An 18,447-nucleotide genomic window follows, 5' to 3' on the forward strand; every position below is an offset into this window, starting at 1 on the left:
AATCAAGCCCACATGATGATTTAACTCACTGTGAAAGCAACCAGAAAGTTGCACAGAAGTGCCATTGGGTCTTGCATGGTGCTAGGTATTTCCTACCAGATGGGAAAAAACTAAGGATCTCATTCAAAAAAAGCTGGTTTTCTTCTTCTTTTCTCCTTCATTCCCTGAGTGTGGGTGTTGATTGGACACACACAAGCAGGTTAAAGCGAGATGGCTGCTTACTGCGCCTGTTTACTCACCAGCTCCTCTTACAGTCATACCACCTCTATGGTAACAAGTGAACCATGTGTGTATCTCCTGACTGTCAGCCCACACAATTAAATCAAAGCTTCTTCTGGGCTGTATGAACATGCCATTCTGTAGGCTGAAGAGTTTCAGAGGCTGCTTTGTGTACAATGAAGTTCTTTCGAAATAAATTCTCCATCCTATCAATATTGACACTCACAAGGATAATACAAATGTTGGCTGCATTTTTTTAGCAGTTTTTTAGACCCAGTGGTCTGACTGGAAGAAGTTTGGTATCACATATAGAGTTTTCTGGTTTCATCTCTCACAATTTACAAGAGCGATATCCAAATACAGTTTGTGGTGGCACAGAAATACATTACTTGAAAGCAAACCTGCTCCCACTGGGACTATTAAAAATTCTACGGTGTGGGGAATAACTCAGGAATGACATTTGCTCCATTAGTAGTATGCTAAAGAAATTGCAATATAAGGGATTAAAAACAACTTTCAAAAAGTCAAAGAAATTACTATAGAACTGCTAAGGTGTTTTTGGCCAATGTTGCAGATTCCCTGTGTAGAAGAAAATTCTGATTTTTTTAAAAAGCTAGCAGTTAATTTGAGGAAATAAGGCTTCAATTTTCACAGCACACTATTTCAGAATTATTTCTGTAAAGTTCCCTTCACAATTTATTTTTGCAAGAATTAATTTTGACATGGAAATAATAAAAAAAGGAGGTGTCTCTCTGATATGTCTTGGGAGCTGTCTCTTCTCCCAGGCAACCAACAACAGGACAAGGGGACATGGGCTCAAGCTCTGCCAGGGGAGGTTTAGGTTAGATGTTAGGAAGAAATTCTTTACAGAGAGGGTAATCAGGCATTGGAACAGCCTACCCAGAGAGGTGGTGGATTCACCATCCCTGGAGGTTTTTAAAAAGAGATTGGATGTGGTCCTTAGTGCCATGCTATAGTAATTGGAGTTGGATCAGGGGTTGGACTTGATGATCTTGGAGGTCTTTTCCAACCCAATCTCTTCTATGATTCTGTGATTCTATGATTCTATGATTCAATGATTCTATGATTCTATGATTCTATTACACTGTGTGGTGCAAAAATTGTTCATGAAGTGATCTGATATCATCACATATAACAGCAGTGCAAAAACACTTCAAATGGGTAAACTACGTGTTGCTGGTGAAAGGTAAAGGTACAAATCAGATTTGGTGACAAATATAAGCCTGTTCTCTTGTTTTGTCATCTGATTTATTTTTTTATTATTTATTGCTTGATCTGTGTCAGCTGTTCCAAAATTATGTTATTTTAATTAAGCAGAACTGCTCAGCCTTTCTCACACACCTCAGACCTAAAATAATTGAGGATAACCTGATGACAGCAGAATGTTTTTTTTGAAAATACTCTCATGAATGGCTTTCCTTGAGTGAGATTTTTTGATCGTTACTATGTTATAGCACTAGGCATATGGAGATGTGTCAGTGAGAAATTTGCTCTTGAACAAATATATTCAGTGTTCAAGGACGGTCAGGGTGTAGTGAATCAGTGAATCATCTGACTGGAGAAAAGGTCCAACCAGGATGGAAATTATGCAAAGATGCAAATTTGCAAATAAGCAAAGGTTTGTTTGTTTGTTTGTTTGTTTGTTGTTGTGGAGGGGTTTTTTGTTGCTGTGGGGTTTTGTTTGTGTGTTTGTTTTTGTTTTGTTTTGTTTGTTTTGTTTTGTTTTGTTTGTTTAGGGTTTTTTATTGGGTTTTATTTGTTAGTCCAATTGCTCTCCAGTAAGAGTAGTCACACAACACATGAAATCTCTCTCCCTGTTTTCTCTGTGGAAATTCAGTTTCTGTATCTCATCTGATCGCTGAACTATTAGCCACCCTGACAAACAGGGTAGAGAAAGAGGTTCCTAGTCTCTTTTTTTTAACTGGATCCCATTTTAACAGAATGAATGAACCTTATTAAATGAAAGAAAGAGAAAACAACTAGTTAGATAACAGCTAAGACACTGACCTGGGAAGTATGAGAGAGATTATTTTCAATCCCTGCCTCAGAGGCCAAAGGACAGATTTTAACTTTCTCTCCTTTTTAAGATGCCCCAGCCACTAAAAGACTGTGCATTTGTCTTTGGCATGTATTGTGGGAAAACTGCTATAGGCATCTGGGTCTGAGAGAAGCTCAGGGTGATGAACCCAAACCTTCAAATGGAGGAGAAAATTTCAGAAGGGAAAACTTTTCTTTCTGCGGTTCCTGAAGTTCCCTACCAACCCTGTCTGTCCCATTTGTCCTTTTCTAGGCACTGAATGATAAGCCCTGAGAAGAAAAAGACTAGGTTTCTCTGATGCTAGCAGAGATACCAGTTAACTGCTGCCTTTTTCTGGGTCACTTGATGGCATCCGTATGTTGTTTAATTGAAATAGAATGTATGTGCTTTTTCAGCACTCTTTTCAAAAAGGGAGACTGAAGACAAAACTGTCATTTGTTATATTTCTTGTTTTATGGATAGGCAAAGTTAGGGTTATAACACATGCTCCTGCAGCGTGCCATTTTTGTGCCACACTTAGTTAGTTTACAAAATAACAGGGAGACTGCCAAGGAGGAACAGAGATGTGTAAACACAATTTTGGCTTTTGCGGTGCTCCCAAGGAAGACACAGAAAGAAACCAAACAAGTCACGGATGATAATGGATTTCTTGCAGCAACTTACACGTCCACTTGTCAAGAGTACTCCAAATCGAGCTCTTGACTGAGCACAGCTGCTCCTTTTTGGACCACCTCCTGAATCCAGGAACACCTCTACAGGAACACCTCAGCCAGCCCTAAGGCAGATCAACACATACAAATCCATATGGCACTGTACAGTCAGAAAGATTTTAGTCAGAAAACTGTGTCCATGCCAGCTGACTGTTCTTGCCAGTGAAGATGATGCTCTGGGATGCAGAGTCAGTGCTACAAGTTTGTAGTGTTTGCCTGGTCTTCGCTATCACAGGACTTGTCCTGCCCTGCAACTTGGTGTGGCACCTGCCAGAGGGGGGTGCTGGGTGCTAACTCCACCTGAAGAAACACAGTCATGGTTCTTGTTGTGGGAGATAAGATCAAAATCCAGAACAGATTAAAGGCACAATGTCCCATGATATATGTTACCCCAAGCACTGCGCTGATGTTCATGGAGTGGGCAGAGAGAAGTATTTACAAGATAGGCTTCACACTAATCCTGAGGCTTTTAAGACTGGATGAAATCAAATATACTTTAAACTTTACATCTTACTTTATTTCTCATCTTATGTACTCATACAGTTGACTCAATTATCTTAATGATCTTTTCCAACCTAAATGATTCTATGATTCTATGTTCCCTGATAATTAAATCTATATGTTAAATATCAAAATACTGTCGTGGAAAAGATGTACTGGAAAATACTATAGAAGTCTGTCAACTCACCAAACTTGTCAAGGCAGTTTAAACATCAGCAATGAGCACTTTTGGGAGAAGAAAATCAGAGGTCCTGAAGAGCTCACTAACCTACCAGGACAAAAACTAATAATGTCTGGAAGCTAAACTGTGACCCAGCTAAAACTTGGGTACTGCCCCTTTAAGTGATGAACTGGAATTTAGAAACCACATTTAGAGCAGGCAGTTCTCCCTCTCCTGCCATCTCCAGATCACATCCAGATGCCTTACTGTGATCTGCTTTGTCTGAATACAATTCAGGGACAGGAAATATAAATCAAGTTTCTTGTATATGGGATATCTCATGGGGTGATAGGAAAACCACCAGCACTCCTGAGCCACACAGCTGCAGCTTCAGTGGCTGCAAGTGACTGGAGTGAGGTGCAACCTTGTGAGAAGACTGTGAGAACCTGGCTCCAGCTAGGTGTGATGATGGGCATGGTTATGTCACGGTGCACAACACAGAGGTAGATACTCAAGCCAACAGTCAGCCTCGCTGAGAGAAAGGTGGCAGCTACCTCTGACTCCTTGGGTCAGAGTGCCGCAGTTTAACACTCTTTCAGGGGACAAGGTAGTACTTTTGGGCTGTGCTGCACTCATGTACTTGGTGACTGGCTTCTTTAGAAAGGTCTTCAAACTCCTAATATACTTTTAAAAAAATGAGTAAAACCTCAGCTTAAATTTATAGTGTATATGATGTAAATAGAGACTGGAAAACCAATTCATGCAGCAATAAGTGAAAGTCCTCTGATTATTTTTCATATCGAGTTGGCAGACTAAATTTTACCCGCAACCCCATATGCATTTTTAGAGGTGTGACAAGTAATGATGGGCAAGAGGAGAAAGAAACTGGATGTTTTTGCTACTAATGCAACTCAGAACCATTTCCTCTCTGTGTTACAACCAATGGAAGGACACAGAGCATTCATTTTAACTAGGAGAGGGATGTACTCTTGGCTCAGTAAATTAATATCTGATTTTTTTCAATGCAAACTGTAGTGTATGTTTAAGAGATTAATCAAAAAGATGAAGTAGTTTTAACATCCATCTAGGAAATGCTACATTAATCACATATTTTCATTTACATTACAAAAAGAAATTGTCAGAGAGGACTGACTTCAGGCATTCAGTTGGAATTCCATATATTTGTTGCTAACAGTCCAATAAAAATATCAAAATTGGTTCTTTTGTTTTGCTGTTCTCCCACACCAGTCTATTTCTTCAAGGCACTACCTAGTTGATATACTCGATACTTTATATCTAAACCAATATTTTTGATTCTATTTAGCATTTGAAATCAAATATTCAGAGACTTGACCTATTCTTCTGGGCAAAATTACTGCTTCAGAAACCTCTATTAAAATATTAATGAAAATATAACATTTTTTTATAACTATGACTTTAGTCTGCACTTTTGATTCTAATTAAAAACAGCAAATCTGCCAGAAAAATCTAACTGTATACTTTCAGAATCATCATAAAATGGGAACATTTCATACCTCAATATTGTTTTGTGGAAATACAGCTTTAAAATAGGAACAAAAATTGTTTCAAATTACATCGCCATTAAGAATTTATGTTAGTGTCCTGTTCATAAGAGTTAATGGTAGCTTCTCATATTAAATCACCAGTGGGTTTTATTTGAAATTTTTTTCCACTTTTGTCCATCCAAGAGTCCAGTGAATTGAGGCAAAGTGGAAAAAGCCAAATGTGTCCACAGTAGAACTACTCAGTGAGGTTTTAGATAATATTTTCAACAAAACTTTAGGCCAACCAGTACCTTCAAACAGCTTTTCCTACAATGTCTACAAGAGGAAGGATGCTAAGAGGGATTAAACATGGTAGCTGCTTCTCCTGCTGCCTTGTTTTGTATTCAAATTGATTGTTGATGTTATGTATTTATTAACACCTTTACTTCCCAATTTTCTGGGACTCTGGGGAGCTGTTTCACAGCTGGAGGGGTAGGGTGTGGAGCGTTAATTTCCAGAAAGTTGATATGAAGTCATAGAAGAATGGAATTATTAAGCTTGGAAAAGAATTCCACTGCCCTGGTCCTACTGGCTGTATTATTTCTGATACAGGCCAGGATGCCATTGGCCTTCTTGGCCACCTGGCCACACTGCTGGCTCATGTTCAGATGGCTGTTGACCAGCACCACCAGGTCCTTTTCCACTGGACAGCTTTCATGCTACCCTTCCCCAAGCCTGTAGTGCTGCATGGGGTTGTTGTGGCTCCAGTGCAGGACCCAGCACTTCATCATATTGAACCTCATACAGTTGGCCTAGGCTCATCAATCCAGCCTGTCCAGATTCCTCTGCAGAGCCTTCCTATCCTGCAGCAGATCAACACTCCCACCCAATGTGGTATCGTCCATGAAATTACTGAGGGTGCACTCAATCCCCTCATCGAGATCATTGATAAAGATATTAAACAGGACTGATCATAATACTAAGCCTTGGGGAACCCCACGAGTGACAAGCCACCAGCTGGATGTGGTACCATTCACCATCACATGACGGTGATTTGTGGTTCATGGCTTAAAAATATTGTGAAATTTGCTGAAAAAAATCTCTCCAGAAAAAGGTGAGCAAGCATTTTAAGATATCCCTATATATTTGTTAAGGTGGAGATTACCGTCAGTCACCTTCATACATACTCAAACCTTTCCTACTAGCTATCTGCAGAATCAACATCCACAATTGTGATATTTTTATGGGCAGGAGACAATTGCTCAAAGGCTGGGAACAGGACTTATCTCTGATTATGTAGGGCTGGTATTAAACTTATGAGATTGAGGCATGGATTGAGCCATGAGATTGAGCCATCAGGTGTGGAAGCAGACACCAGGGCTCACCACCTCCCAGGAACTGCCTCTCAAGGAAAGTTTTGAACATTACATTAAGACTCCAGGTTTTCTGTTGCCTACATTTTCTCTTGGGTTCTATGAATCATAAAATCATAGGAAAAAATCAGGTTGTAAGGGAGCTCTGAAGGTCTCAAAGCCAGGCTAACTTCCAGGCTGAGTCAGGTTACTTAAGGCTGTGTCTGACTTTGGTGTTTGAGCATCTTCATTGTGAACATATTTTTCAATACATGCAATTGAAATTTCTCTTATTATAACTTGTGTACATTGCCTCTCACTCCATTAGAGAAGAGATCTTCTTTGGGGAGCTAGCAGAAGAGTATGGCCCTATGTTTTCTACAGCTACCTTTCTGGCAGACGAAGGCAGCAGTTAGGTGTCCCTGAAGCCACCTCTCCTCCAGCTTGAACCAGCCCAAGTCCCTCAGCCTCTCCTCAAAGGTCAGGTGCTCCAACCCCAACAAGTGTGGTGTCTTTCTGTCAAACTTGCTCCATATTTTTGTTGTTTCTTGCACTTTACAGCCCTCAAATAAACCCAGAAGAATAGATGCAAACCCATAACTGCTAAATAGAGATGAAGAGTCATTCCCTTGAAGCCCTGGCTGCATTCTTGCTAATACCTTATGAAGACGACTTTCTTCCTCACAAGGGCACACTGTTGACTCAAGGTTCCATTTATTGCCCATCAGGACAACAATTCACAGGCCCTTTTCTGCGAAGTGATTTCTAGCCAGTCAATGCAGAGTCTGTGCTGTAGCATAGGCTTATTCCATTCAGGGGTTTTACATTTGCCATTTGCTGAACTTCATGAGGTTCCTGCCAGTCCATTCTTCCAGCCTGCTGACGTCTCTTAACATAACAGCTTTGCCCTTTCGTGTATCAACTGCTATCCCCATTTCATGCCATTCATGATCTTGTTGACTGTGCATTCCACTTCACTGTTCTGGTGAAAACACTGAATAGTACTGGTCCCAGTTTCAATCACAGAGAAACACCAGCCACTGGGTAGACTTCAAGTGAGTTATTGCTACTTTTGAGGCATATTCACCTATTGTAGCCTCCTCATCCAGTCTATACCTCCTGAGTCTGGCTACAAATTCTTCCACATCAGGAAGTCTGGCTTCAAGAGAAAGAATGGAAATTGCATCTTTCCTCCTTTAATTTTTCCTGTTTCATTCTGTCTTTAGTGCAGATCTCTTACTGTGGGTGATATAGCCTCCTGGGTTTATATAAAAGGTGACTGGTGACATAGATTTTTGCTATAATTTTTGAATGAAAGAGACTGTAATTCTGTGCTGTTGCTGTGAATCCAGGGAGGTCTAAGTATGCTTATGGTAGTAAAGACATCTGCTTGCTGTGCTATATTTGAGCTGCAATGAGGCTTTCCCACACATTGAACACAGCTTTGATGCTCAGGCATTTTCTCTCACAGATAATTTATGTCTGTGCATGGATTCCTACTGTGCCTAAAAACACATTGGGTAACACATACTGTTGTCCCCAGCATGTTGTCGGTTTTTCATCAACCCTCTTCCTTCCCTTTTATCAGAGATAAATATGGGAATGTACCCTGAAAATGTGGAGTTTGTGCTACAATGCGAGTGGAGACCTCAGTGATTTCCTAAAGAAAATTACTTAAAAGTTTTCCAGCACAGGAGCACCACAATTGGTAGTTTGGGATTTGACCAGGCAGATTGGCAGCCTGCCTGGAAGCCACTGTGTGTTCATTTCCCCCCAGAATCTGGGTTTTATTTCCACAGGAGGAAGAGGTAGTGAGATGGGAGGGAAAGAGTGTGATACACACCCAAGCCAGAAAGCCAACATGCACACCAAAATCAGCTGCTACAGGTACAGTTAATATTGGGCAAGGGGATGTTCTGCATATCACATCATGTTTTGTTTTCCTGAGTTTTAGCATTGGACTTTACACATGATGTCCACATGCTGGAGTTTGCCACTCTAGGAATTAATTCAGCATTTTTGCAGTTATAAACTAGTTAATAAACTTGTTCTCAGCAGCTGGAGAGAGATCAAGTTTTGTATCTTTGTTTTCTATCATATTCTTTCACATTTTTTCAAAACAGAATAATGCAACGATCTAATTAGGCCATGCAAAGTTGAATTTTCACAGGTATTTAGGACTCACTGCCCACGATGTTCTAGGGTACTGGCTTGAGCTATAAGGATGAAGAAAGGGATTTGAACCAGGATTTTCCATTTTGATGCTCCTCCTCTGTGAGCTTAAGGAGATGTAGGGGCATCAAGTTTTCCCTTGAGGTATGGTTAAGCTAAAGGATTAAGCCCTATTGTAGGGAAGATATACCCCCAAACTGCTTTCAGTATTCTATCCCTCCCAGGTTTTTGGGATCTGCATGTACCACTGTGAGGAACTTAAGTTGACTGAAAATTCAGTACCAGAAATTGACGAGCTGAAGACATTTTGCCTCATAGGGTGGAAGAGGAGGATCTGATTCAGTAATTTGGGTCCCAAATCCTCTTTGGGTTGTTAAACCTCCAAAAAGCCTCTCTCCCGATCATTGTTTGACATGGAGGAGCCAACAAAGCTGAAGATTGTTCATGTTTCTTCTGCCACTGAGAATACACATAAATCATACCCTGCAAATCCCCAACATGCTGCTGCGTTTGCCTAATGTAGATTGCAATCATTTCAATAATTAAACCACAGAACTATTAAATGTCTTGAGAGACTCCAGCATGAGTAATTTTAATGTCTTAAGATAAAAAGCCTTCTTAAAAAAATATGTGAAATAGAAAGACTTGTGCTCAGAACTACAAGTTGTACAAGTCAAGAGGGCTGAATGTAGAACAGTTTGAAAAGGAAAAAGCCGGACTTTGTTTTTATCCTAATTTACTTTCAAAGTCTGGGCTTTTTGGGCACACTATACTGTGTGTTCAGCCTGTTTTACCTTTATTTGTTTTGTTGCTGTTTTCATGATGTCAGTCTTTCCGCTGGTTCCTTTTTTTTTTTTTTTTTTTTTTTTTTTTTTTTTTTTTTTTTTTTTTTTTTTTTTTTTTTTTTTTTTTTTTTTTTAATAGCTTTTATATAACTCTTGAAGAAGATTTAGAAAAAAGCTACAGGCCATAAATGTAATCATGAGGCTAGCAGTCAGGTTATTGAGACTAGACATTCCTCCCTGTGTGTTTATTTTTCTAAACGAGGCTTAATGTTGGCTTTTGCAGCGTAGTCTACTAATCAAATAGAAAGTCACAGTATGCTTTTTGGTGTAACCACACATGCTTAACCTCATCTTCCTTTTTTACTTTGACATAAAGACCCCTTTGGAGGAAACTATTCTATAAAGCTATTTGTTGCTTTGCTTTTCTTTTATTTATGTTCACAGATAAAAGAGCATTATGAGGAAAAATCACTGTTGCTCTAACCTTATTTTGCTTTGTGTCATGAACAAGACTGTGTTATGATGTCCAAAGAAGCACAGAAGAATCATAAAATATTCATATTTGCCATGTTTTCACAAGGTGGATTTAACCGAGGAAAAGTGATATTTAAGCCAGAAGGAAAATATGTGTATTGCATATGCTATTGGAAATTCAGCTGGTGAGGGGAGTGTGTGACATACAGCTTTGGTTTTCATTCATTCTTTGTGTTTAGCAAACTCACCTTTGCAAGGAAAAATTGCTATGATTTCAATAAGTAGTGGAGGGGTACAGAAAGTCAGACACTGGTCTGACAGCTGAAGAGAGGGTCCTAATCCTCTTTTGTACTCCACCATCTCTTCCCTTCCTTCTTAGCTGCTGCACTGCACAACTGATGCTCTCCATACAAAAGAGCAAGTGCAGCCTGAGAGATGCTGTTTCTTAGTTTCTTCCAGCCTCCATTCTGTGGGCAAAATTGAATAAGTGCAGAAACTTAGGAAAGGCATTTTTCAGCCCCATGCAGCTTCATTCTTCCAGCTTTCCTTCAACCTATTCCTATTTTACATAACATTCGTTCTTGTGGCATGTCTGGGCTAAAGGAGGTGTATAATTGTTCAAGCCAGTTGAAGAAAACTCCTTCATGCAATAGAACTGCATTTGTGCCATTTGCCTTGAATGATAAGCAGGGACCTTTTCTTTTCTCTTTTCTCCAAATAAGTATTATTGGCTTTTTGGTGTTTTGCCTTGTTTAAAGAGACTGAACTGCTGGTGATCAATGACTCAGTGGTTCAACCACCTGTAATGATTACTCAGGTGCTGTAAGAGACTGGACTGTTGGTGCTCATGGCTCAGTCAGCAGTGTGCTGAGGGTGTGCACACCTGACACATCAGGGTGCAAGCTGAGAAATCAAGAAAACAAAAGAGGTAAACCCTGCAAGGTGGGATAGTGTTTCTTTTTCCTTACACAGATGACCCAGCTGTGATAACTCCCAGAAACATTCATACCCAGCCTGAAGGTTTTCATCTCTTGTTGATGAGCCGTAATGGGCCATAATGGACTAAGCCGCAACATCTTAGAAGGTGTCAAAGATTCCCAAAGTATCCCATGATTCACAGTATTACATCATCCAGTGTAAAACTCCGTTCCAGGAGAGGTACCGGAGGTGTTCCCACCTAAACTCTGAGTTTTGGGGGTTCTGTCACCCACTTGGAGCTTTCATCACTACCTTGATGGATCTAGACTGTGATCTCCACTTCGATCAACACTGAAATTGCAACAACCAAGTCTTGTTGCTGGATCCAGTGGGTGTCTTGTAGGTCCCTCCAGTCACTCAGGGGGGCCTGCAGAACTGCTCCAACTGCCTGTACCAGCACCCCAGCCTTCCTCCAGTGCCACACAAGCATCTGCCAATATCAAATCCCAGCTATCTGCTATGTCCTGCCAGCGCTGACTCTCCAACTGTTCCTGCCAGGTTTTCTGGGTGTGGGGGAGGTGAACTACATGGAAGTGTGGCCATCTTGTCTCTGTGCTGTGGCCATGTGTGGTTTTCTGGGTGTGGAAGGCCAGCCACCATCTCAATTTGGTCCAGTGGGTGGGGCTTGGGAAATTTCTCCTCATTGGTTGGTTTAACTCAGATTTATCAGTATTGTCATTACCATCCTTCTTGGTAAAGAGGTTTTTTTCACTTATATCTGGGTGTATTTAGGCTCACTCTGGAGAAACTGGGGTATTAAATATGAGGGAGGAGACTTCTGTCTGAGGTCTCTCTCCCTCCAAATTGTCTTCAACCGAGACAAATATACTAAAAGATTTTAATTTCTCCAAATTCTCGATTTCTATTAGCAATTCTAATAGAAATTCTCCATTTCTATTATCTCTTTCCCATTATTTATGTTAACACCATAAACATAATTTGTGGGACCTTTCATTAAAAATGCATAAAAATAAGGAAATATTGTGAATTAGATGATTTCTCCCTATTGCTATTTTTGCCTATAATGTTGCAAACTGTAAAAGTTCTGAAAAGCTATTTTGGTTTCGTATCTGCCCACCAAGGAAGGGATGGAGACATAGATGCATCTCATTTTCTGTTAGTGCGCAGGGAGTAAATCAACTATTTTTCCCATTTTGCCTTTTCAAAAAAAGAATTAATCCTTCCTCTCCATTTACAGTCCCTTTCATCTAAAGGCACTCCCATGTACCTCCAATTACAATAACTCCACATCTTCCTGCTGAGCTGGCTCCTTACTGCAGTATTTTCCTTTCACTCTGTCCTCAAATGATTTTGTTTTTTCTTGAACATGGTGAATTTTTAGGAAAGGTCAAAAGATAATGTTGCAAGTTGGAGCCAGCACAGCTTCAGCAGGAAGCCACTCTCCTCCTGGCACAGTCTCACCTGTGTGCTTGTAGCAAGGTATCCCCCGCCCTGGCTGCTATATCTGAGCACTGACACTCTTGCTGCTTCCAGACTTTCTTTTAATTGAACAGCACCAGCAGTCCTCCAAAAGCCTCTTAAATAGAGCTGCTCTCTCCCTGACTGACATGCAGTTTGCTGTGTTTGGCTCAGCAGGGAGTGGGTTTTTCTGTGTCTTTTGAGGTACTTTCACAAAGCTCAGGGTTTGTTCATTAGGACACCATTATGGCTCATAGGCACAGTTAATTAACACTTATGAATAAAAGAAAAGTAGGAAGAAAAATTAAAGGAGTAAGAACAACAAAAATGAACTGAAAGAAAAACAGTGGAGGTCTATAGGAGCAAAGTAATCAAAAATTAATAAAAAAAGATATTGATGTTGCAGGTTTTACCGTGATTTTTCATTCCCACTCTGCCTAACATGAAACGAACATATGTGTGTGCATGTCTGTCAGACAGGTGTCTCTCTTGTTCCAAGAAGCCAGGAAACAGAGGAGTAATTCAATAGGGAGAATAGAGTAACTGAGTGTGGGTGTCATTGATGCTATCATTAAACTTTCAAAACCAGCTGAAGAAGGGCCACTAGTTTCACTTTACTTTGTTCCCTGTGACTGCAACTCAGATTTCTTTTGTACAACTGTATTATAAAAAGTTTAAATGCATGAACTGTGCTGCTGACAGGCTGCCCTCTAAATATGGGCACAAAAAAATCTTCCTGGAAAAAAGCTACAGTCTTTCAAACAATCACGTTTGGAGAATAAATATATTTCAAGTGTGGCTTCTAGAAGGTAAGAAATTAGATGTAGCATATAATGAAATATTATACCATGGTATGAAAAATACACAGATGGGCTGAATAAAGCTAAGTATCTCTTTGGGCATTACTGACATTTTGAGCTTTTTGAGTGCTTGCAATTCTATTTGTATTCTTTTAAGAAGGAGCATTGTTTCCATGACTACATACAAGCATAATCAGTAGGCTCAGTACAGCCAATGCATCCTATTTATCCATAAATCAATAAGAGAATGACTCAGTGATCAGAAGAAATCCACATCAACTATTGTGGCATCTCAGCGATTCTGGGATAAGTCAAGGCAGAAAGAACAAAGAGCTGTCACAAACTTTGCTCTTCCTGTCAGAGCTCTTTCCGCTGTGGCTCTCTTCTGACCTTTTTTATTTCCTTTGAATAGTGCCAGCGAGTAATTTCAGGGAAGAAAATCTTCCCTTGAGCCAACAGTAGGCCACTACTGTCCTTTTCAATTTGTTTATGCTGGCGTTCACACCCTCCTGACATGCCTAACCCTCTTGTGCTACTCTTTAATAGTAAGAGCCTTGTCCCAAGAGACATTTGCCTGGAAGATTAGGTCCCAAGACCTATTTCCAGATTGTACCCTAGCTGTCAGGTGTGATTCTTTTCCCCTAATACTGGATTTAATGGCAGTTCTGTGAAGTTCAAAATTTCCTGTCACAGTAAGTCTTGTTGGTAGTCTGTTGGGTAAGGAGGGGAATCAAGATTCTCATTTTTAACAATAGGTAGAAGAGGAAAAATGCAACCAGGATCCTGTATGACAAGTCAGATGATCCAGGACTGGATGACAGGAAACAAACATCAGTCTGGGACTGAAATAATCGAAGGGCCAAAGGTATTCTTGCTAGAAGAAATAATTCCGTGAAGATATAGGCCTTGTGCTCTCTTTTCCTGACAGCATTTCTTTGCTCCCAAGCTCAGACAGATTCAAAGCTTGTCAAATAAATTAAACAAATCAAATAGAGTTCATAGCTTTCCCTTCACAAAATTCACTTCATAAATAGTCCATGTTTTTTCCTGAATCATTATGCCAGCTGTATAATAAGGAAAGAAAAAGGATATTTCATGCAAATTTCATCAAATACAATCTTTTTAGCTATAACATGAGCCCAAAAGTTGCTCTGAGGTTTTCCCTTCTAATTCTCAGTTTTCATCTGGCTCCTGCCAGAATCCTACCCTACTGAGAGGTTCAGTGCATCTCTCTCTGTCCTGACTCTCCCACAGACCTAGAGCTGCCTTTATCATCAGATGAAAACATTTTTACCTTCTCCTGCCAAAGAAGAAAATCTCATCTTTACACTTGGGCAACAGTCTTCCTAATTATCTAAGAAAGTCTCAGATGTTGCACCTCCTGTGTACAAAAAAACTTCAGCTCCACCACTGCACTGCAATTTCGTGTGACAATCTGTTTCTTAGGCAGCAGTGGCAGCACATGAGTACAGGTATGGTGACATGACAAAAGCTTTGTGGCTGCTTAACACCCTCCTGTAAGTCCTCATTTTGGGAACATTTTGATCATGTTTATCTTTTTGAGTACCAGCAGTGACAGACCTAGGGTAGGAACTTCATCTGCAGAAAGACCTAAATTTGGGCTTTTGAAAAAAACAAACATTGTGTCAAATTTGGCATATTTAAGAAAGTGTGTATGGTGAAAAATAAAAAAGATACCGGGAAGATGGTGAAAAGAGACATCTTCCATCTATCATGCACACATGTGCTCAGCCTGGAAAACAATCTGGAGGGACAAGCACTCCAGTGGGATCATGGGGTTGTGGCACCACTGAAGGACTACAAAGGTGCTGAGACCACCTGCACTTGTGGGCAACAACTCTTCAAGTAAGAGAGGAAGTGAAAAAAAGGAGAAATTCCCTCTATGCAAAGAAGCAGCTCAGAGGTGGAAAGCATTTCCATGGCACAGAAGATGGGCTGGGTGCAGGTTCATAGGTCTCAGTCAAAGGAGAGAGTAGTGAGGGTGGAATCACAGTGGGACCTGATCTTTAAACAGCTTAAGCCTTCGTATCACAGACCCTTGTTCTTTGGTGCACTTTTGCCTCTTTTCATTTGCTGGAAGGACACAGGTGATGAAGATTTCTGGTAGTGTCAGGGAGAACTTCTTGATACAGGCAGTGGGTGGGCCAAGCAGGGTAATGGTCTCCAGCATCTGCTATTCATCAAAACAGGAAAAGCCAGCTAGGGATGTGATAGCCAGTGATTCCCATGGTTGTAGTGATGACACAGCAAGGGGGTCCAAGATTCTGTGACGGATAAGAAAGGAGTGAGAAAGGAGTGCAGCACAGAACACACCTTGGACTCCAGGCAAGCAAACTGCTCTGTTGTTAGGTGGGATCCCACGGGGCAGGTGGAAGTAACAGGACCTGGCTTGGCTAAACAGCAGAATCATGGCAGAGCCCCAGGACAGAAGGACAGCATAGAGGAGGTGGAAGGAGAGACAGGTTAAAATACAAGACAGCAATAATAGGAAAGAGAGTATTTATTAGAAATATTCTCTTTTCTCAAGGGAGGAGGGTATTTATAAGAATCTGCGTGGGGAAAAAACCACAAAGAAGTCACATACCAGTCTATCTTCAGGCATATTTCCTGAGGGAAATCAAGTTCTCCCTATATCTCTCAAGACATAGATGACATATAGAAGCCCCTCTAATAATTTTTGGCCTGAGATACTGATGTGGCAAATCCAGAATGCTTTCAATAGTAATTAAAAACAAAACCCAACAATCAACATTTCCAAATTAGCTCTTTTAGAAAGGTTTTATAGTTAGCAGGGTGACACAGCCAATTTCTGTTTGGAAGAGAGACCTTCTGTGATGGTGTCTTTTCAATTTTCCATGACTTTCAAACTAATCGAGCCTGCTTTGCTCCCTCATGAACCTAACAGAGGTGCAAAATCAGCACAGTCATATATTACCAATAAAGTTGAAAACAAACAAAAAAAAATTCCAAATCTTGAACTTACAGGACAACTAATTTCAAAGCAGAACTTGCCTGAGGCACAGGGCTATGCACAAAAAGTGGGAAAATTCTCAACATAGGGTAAGTCACTATTATCATGGAAGGTAATGATGGAGGGGCTTGGTGTTGTCACATCACTTCATCACCTCGTTTCCCTTCTTTCCCCAAGCACTGATTAGTCTAAGTGTCCCTATGGCCTGTAACAAAACTGTAGAAGTGGATGTAGCACTGCTCCCATAGGCTCCATCATGAGCCTCTTTTTTCCTGAGATTTAGAGGCATATAGAAATCTAATTGGCACATCTTTGGCAATCTCCCAACAGATGCTTATCAGTTTGGAAATATCCAGCTTGCTAAGTTTTAAAATTTGTCAATGTTCATTTCTGTACCTGGGGGAATCTTGTTCTCAGGGAGGTTAAATACATTGAGGCGCCTGAAAATGCTTCTTTGGTCTATTATTCTGATTTAATTCCACCCATTTAAAATGTCCCTCTTGCTCTGAGAAACACATAGTCTGCATTCAGACAGGAACTGGCAGTGACAGGGAAGACAGGCAGGCTGAAGGATGGTAAGTAGCAGCATAGAGGGAATCAGCAGGGGAAGGGAATGAAGATTAGAACAAGCTCTGTTTTATCCATTAGGTAACTGGGAATGATAAACAAAATTCCTTTATCAAACCCTAAATTTTGAGAGTCTTAAAACGAAGATCCCTGTATTGTTACCCCAGGTAGCTGAAGAGGAAGAAACAAGACTCCTAGTAAGCCTCTGAGCATAGCAGCTGGTCCCTATAATGTTATTTTGCATTGGCATTACTGTTGTTAGAGGGAGAAGCCTTACAAAATGACTTGAGACTTGAGTTCTGGCTGTGTGGTAGGAGTGGCTTCCTGTCTCTACCAGCACAAACTACATAGGAATGTGGCCAAAGCCTGTGTGTTCTATATGCAGCATGTAACCTTACCAAGCCAAACTTCTTTATCAGAACAGCTCTGTTGGCTCAGGAGCAAACTCTGATAATGGGAACACTGACTGCAGGCATCTGACCTCAGTACAGCTGGCTTCACACAAAACCAGTATGTGACAGGCAAAAGCATGAAAGGACAAAGACAAGGACAAAATGTAAGCTAGTGGAAGATACTAAAAAAGGGCTAGTGTTCATAGCTTCTCCAAATCTCACATGAAAAATATTAATCAATTTTTATATTTCACTGTAGAGTGAAATATCGAAAACACTGAAAATATACTGATTTTTAGTCATGTGAAAGGGAAATTCACTTCTCTTCTTCATCTGCCAGTCACTGAGTTAATGCATTACACTGGGAACAAGATGGCAATCTATATTGGTAAAACACATTCTCTTCTGCATCCCAGATGATGTGATGTGTCAGATGATGGACCTGCTTCCATGACAGCTCAGCAAGTTCATCATCTTGCCCCTTCAGCTCAGGAGCTATCTTTTCTGCTCCATTTCAGTGAAAATCAAGTTAGTTCAGATCACCCACTGAAAGAGTTTTACTGCAAAGAGGGTATTCTCTCCTCAGTCTCTCCAGCCATTCAGTCCCACATCTCTTAACCGTGAAGAAACTGTGCTATATGTCGTCTATTTAGATTGCAAATCCCTGGGAAATGCTTTCTGCTACCATAAGCCATTGACCACAAGCCGCTGGTCTTACTCTCTGTACCAGATCCATAAACACTCTGCATTTCAAATGACACAACACAGTTACAGCTTGAACAAGGCAGTTATTTAAGTTGAAAAGACTGTTTCATCCAGATGTCACATTTGAAATTTAGGACAGAAATGAAGCAGAGGTTGCTCCTCAAAAAGGTTCCAGGCAAGTAAGACCCTCCTTGCTCTGGTCTGTATCTAATTTCAGGCAGCATCAAGCCACTCACAGCAGTGTTTCAAGTGCAACTTGAAGCGAGACACAGGCCCTCACAAGATCAGTAGATCAAACCCAAGCTTGACAGTTGCAAACCAGTGAAGCTGGTTTCTTCTCTTTTTAAAGTCTAAGAATGAAAAAAATTAAACAAAGATGATGTTCTCCTTAAGCTCAATCATGCTTGCATATTTTTGGTGAGAGATGCCAGCTTTACTAATGAATCAGACAAGCTCATCCACAGAACAACAAAACAGGAAGCAGAAGAAAATCTCAGAGATCTGGCAAATTCTTAAATATTTATTTCATGTCCTTTGTTACGGATTGTACAGAAAATAGTTCCTAAAATGTTCTTACCCATCTGTTGAAAAAAAACCACGCATTTTCACTTAAATACTGCATTTAATAAAAGGTAACGCCGAAATAGCCTGAATCCA

Source organism: Empidonax traillii, unplaced genomic scaffold (assembly GCF_003031625.1).
Source record: "Empidonax traillii isolate 1590-97213 ecotype Southwest subspecies unplaced genomic scaffold, ASM303162v1 scaffold1071:size191594, whole genome shotgun sequence".
Lineage (NCBI taxonomy): Eukaryota > Metazoa > Chordata > Aves > Passeriformes > Tyrannidae > Empidonax > Empidonax traillii.